Source organism: Thunnus albacares, chromosome 5 (genome assembly GCF_914725855.1).
Source record: "Thunnus albacares chromosome 5, fThuAlb1.1, whole genome shotgun sequence".
Lineage (NCBI taxonomy): Eukaryota > Metazoa > Chordata > Actinopteri > Scombriformes > Scombridae > Thunnus > Thunnus albacares.
In genome coordinates this window covers 25,225,045-25,229,714 of record NC_058110.1, presented here as the reverse complement: position 1 = coordinate 25,229,714, position 4,670 = coordinate 25,225,045, and positions in this window count along the sequence as shown.

Genomic DNA, 4,670 nt, shown 5'->3' with positions numbered 1-4,670 from the left:
CTTTGAGGTTCATTACCAATTGTAAAGCTCTGACTCACCACTGTGAGTTATACTCTCAGGTAGGATGGCCTACTCTGACCACCAGTCTTTTACATTGGTACATCTATATATATAAGGCAATTCTTGGTCTGCTCTCATACTACTTATGTGTTTTTATCACACAGAAAAGTACTGGACAGTACTCTTTGTGCTGTCAGGACCTCTTTATGCTATCTGTCTCAAATGCCCGTATGGAAATTGAAAAAAGGGCATTTGTGTATTCTGCATTCTACTAGTAATTGCGTCACTGTGCCACAGCCTAATGCCTGATTCATGCATGCTGATTGCTGTCTATGTTGGCGGTGGATTGCCAGGCAAGTAGTTAGACTTTGTATGAATTGACTGGTCACAGATTAAATTCAATGTACTGTACACTATGTCCATCAGTGATTATGCTTTCTGAAGTGATTTTCTTTATCAAAGCAATGGACCCCTACCTACAGTAGTAAAAGTTAGACAATAAAACACCATCTGCGTGTAGTGCCTGTATATGAGGTACTTTTATGTGTCGTAAAGGGTCTTCAGTCTACCTTTAATACAATACTCAAATGCCCATATGTACTTTGACAGTTACAGTTATTGGTCGCTGTAATTGTTCCTCCTGTTCATACTGACCACAAAGAGATCCCTTCTAATACTGATTTCAGTGTGAGAGATAGGGGACAAAATCCAAAAGTTAGTCTTAGAAAGACTTTGGAAGATACCCATTGACTTGTCCAACTTACAAATCTATGGGTATCTTCCAAAGTTAGTCTTTTTAATACCACATTTCCCCTTTGTGTTTCAGCAGACAGTGTTTCTTTACAGTGCTTTCATAGATGTACTGTGTATCGGCATGTGAAAATTGTTTTAAGACAGACATGAAAAAAATTCTTTAATCAGGATAATATAACTACAGTATTTATGGAGCATTTCCAATACTCAAATGGTATCTACATCAGACATGTGTCAGTCACACTTTTCAGTAATCTATAGTAGAATCTGTGATTGAATACATCACTTCCATTTTGAGTAATGGCTTCTGGGGGAGGTTTTTGTAGAAATTTCTCTGCCTCAGACCATTTCCCATGCATCTCCAATGACACTTTCTGATTGATTGTGACCCGTTGTCTTACAGTTTACCCTTTCTTCACCAAATGGGCTTTCAATATGCATCTTCCCCATCCCATGACGTGCTTTCAGACATGCACAGACAAAACCAGTCACATGTCAGCTGCTTTGACTGTGAAATAGAGGACACGGTGTGGTTGAAATAACCTCGCTATGGGTCTGTTGCCATCCAAACACGTGGATACTAAAACAACACCACTGTTCTCGGAGAGCAATCATCACGCACCGCCCAGTTGTCATCATATTCCAACACCGCTCTTGAGAGAAGTGAAAGCATCTTCCGTGCTAGTGGTGTCTTACAAATGAAGAGCCCATTAATCGATACACTTCCATGGTTCTGTTTTCCCTGGAGACATAATGTATGCTTGGTGCTGGATTTTGATAAGAGCAGTCTGTCTGGGTTCTGTCATGCAGCAGATGATCCTGTCCTTGGCTGTGTTGTTGTCTCAAGCACGGAAAAAAAACATGTTCTGTGCATGCTCTGTAACATTAAACATGTTAAGCAAAGACACATTATACAGTTACTCTACTGTATTGGTTCCATCTGAAAAAATAAGTGTCCTTAATTTGTTTGAGAACTGCATCTGCATGGCCTCTCATTTCCCCTTAATGTGAGCTTAAGTCAGTAAGATAAAACAGAAGTATTCTATCAAACAGCAGCAATAAACTGGTTCCCTCTTTTCAATATAACCTCACAGTGACCTTAACCACCCTGACTGTTGTGTCTTTGTTTATGAAGTGATAAAGTGCAGAGCAAGGGAGGGACAGAGAGAGAGAGAGAGAGAGAGAGAGAGAGTACTGTAAGTCCAGGGTCAGAAGGATCCCTCTACGGCTACAAAGAGCGATGACATGTTTGATTACATTTATGTTTGATTGAGTTTAGTGCTCCCTTAAGCTAGCTTGGAGAAAATGAGATTTCCCCTCCCAAAATATTACCCTGCATCCCTCTTCCAAGCCATCCATCAAGGCCCTATACAGTTTACCACTTTGCCGATTTTACAGATCCCATCAGGCACTCTCTGCCTTACCTTCTCTCCCACACATTACTCTGATCTGACCATAATAAGCCACCAAGACCTTATACGAATTACATTCCTTGAAAGTCAATGAAATTATTGAAGCGAGTTCGTGCTGTGATACTCACACTCCACATGTTCTTGAAAGCTGCACAACAATCACAGCTATTTAATTATTTACATAGCAACATAAATTTCAGACGTAACGAGAGGTTGTATGTAGTTACAGCTCAGCAAGAAATGCATACTGCTATGTTGCAGTAATACATTAAGTTCTACACTGTGTAGCAGCAATATGTCACAGCTTGAATGTGGCACTCTGCTCCTAACAAATGGCAAGAAATACCACATGCCACTCATACTGGCTGTTATTTATCACTAAAATGAGGGTGAAAACAAATATGAGAAAAAGAAGCTAAGATCTTTCAGTACATCTTGTACTATATACATTTTTTGCTTTGTTTGGTTACTTTTACTTTTTCCTTTTGAACTGTAAAGGGAAGGGAGCAAAGCAAAGAAAAAAGACAAACATATATTGCCTTTCATTGCATCAGGCTGTATGTATGTGCTCTCAATCTGTCAAACTCATTGTAGACATCCATCTGTCTCTCTTCCCATGGCTGCAGATTGCAGGCCATGTGTATAAAACTGTGCAGAGTGAATGTGTGCATTAACAAAATGTGAAAAATTCATGCTCTTTTTGTTATTTGTAAAAACCTACTCATATGTGTTCAGTGAACTGTGCACGTGTCTGATGTCAACTGCCACAAGTAGCCATAAGTGGATATCAACAAACTCTCTTGTACCTGGTTTCCACATAAATGCCAGGAGTAATCACTGACAAGACAATCAGCACTGGTTTTGTCTCACATTGCCAACATTGTCCCCGCACAGCACAAGAGCATTGTAATATTGCTCTCCACCACTACACACTGATATGTGTTTGGCACCATAAATTGACAGTAACTTATGTCTAGATGTAATTTATTGTCCCACATGTGCATTATTGTTGTTCTACCATGCTGTGTCTTGTAATGGCAATGAGTAAAGCTATATAATCTCTGATGTTAATCAAATCCACTTTAATGGTTGCTATCATTTAATTCTTTTGAGACCTAATAGACTACTAAATATACATGGAACGATGGGAAAGGTTAAAGCTCTGAGTAAAATCTAAAAGAAAACAACATTTTGTTTTTGACATTGTGCTTTTCTCTCTATGTCACTCTCAGTTCACTTTGCTCATAACATCTGCACATGTGCAGGTATGCACTTTGTCATGGCACAACCTTTTTTCCCCTTAATTATAATTATTCATGTGGAAATGGTATGTCTTGTTCATGCATAGGGCCAGCAGCCTTTACGAAGCCTACATGAGCTAACTTAAATCAAAAGTGAAATAAAGAATGGCTCTCAAGGGGAGGGCTCATAGGATGCTGGGCTGATATCTGTGGACTAGCGTGTATTCTCAGCCATGTCGCCAGTCCTTTCTTGACTCTCCACTCTAAGCATCTCTCTCCAACCATAAAGCCGGATACTGCTGGTTACCTTGACATGAAGGGTGTACATAAAAAACACATTAGTCTGGGTTATGGGTTTCAGTTCTGTGTGCTACTGCAGGCACAGTGGAAGTCATATTAACATTAAACCTCCAAAGATTTTCTTCACATGAATGAAAAGAAGTCTAATATTAAATAAACTGACTTCTTAAGGAAATTCATGACATAATGACAATAATTGTGTTAACAAGTATGGCCTCCTTTGTGTAAAAAAAAAAAAAAAAAAAAAATCTGACATACCACATACAGGTTCAAAACGAGCAGGGATTATGTGGTAATTCAAGCTCTTGCTTCCAAATTTACATTTTCCTGCTAGACCACATATTGTATGAATGCTGAAGGTTATCTCTCATGGACCCTTCGTCTCACTAGTGCTGACTGGCGAATTTCTTTTAGTATTTAGTGCAGCTGCTCTACCTCCCCACAGCAACACAGTTTGGATTCTTCAATCACGTCTCAGCCGAAGCTCTGTGGCTCTCTTCTCGAGATGTTCACAGATTGTTGTCATATACGAACTCCCTCTGGACTACTTTGGCAGGGGATTTGATTAGCTTATCATCTGTGTGGGGACGCCCATGCAAGTTGGTGTGATTATGCCACAGTACAGCAACAGCCCTGCGTTGAGTAAAGACGTCAGCATCACCTGACATCAGGAAGAGCAATCGGATGCAGCTCACATGCTACTGTAGAATGTTTCCACTGCCACTGACAGCTGATGTTCACATTCATGTGTGTCAGACTTTTAATTAACCTGCCTTTATACAGAACCAAGAACAGATCCCTGACATTTATTCCAGAAAACCTCTATGAGTTCAGGGAGAAAACAAAGCCCACACAAGTTATATTACAAGAATTGGCTTTAACATTATAACTTGCCCTATTAATCATGTCCAGTTCCTGTTCTGTTATTTTACAGTTCCACGGAGGAGATATAGCACACACAAGA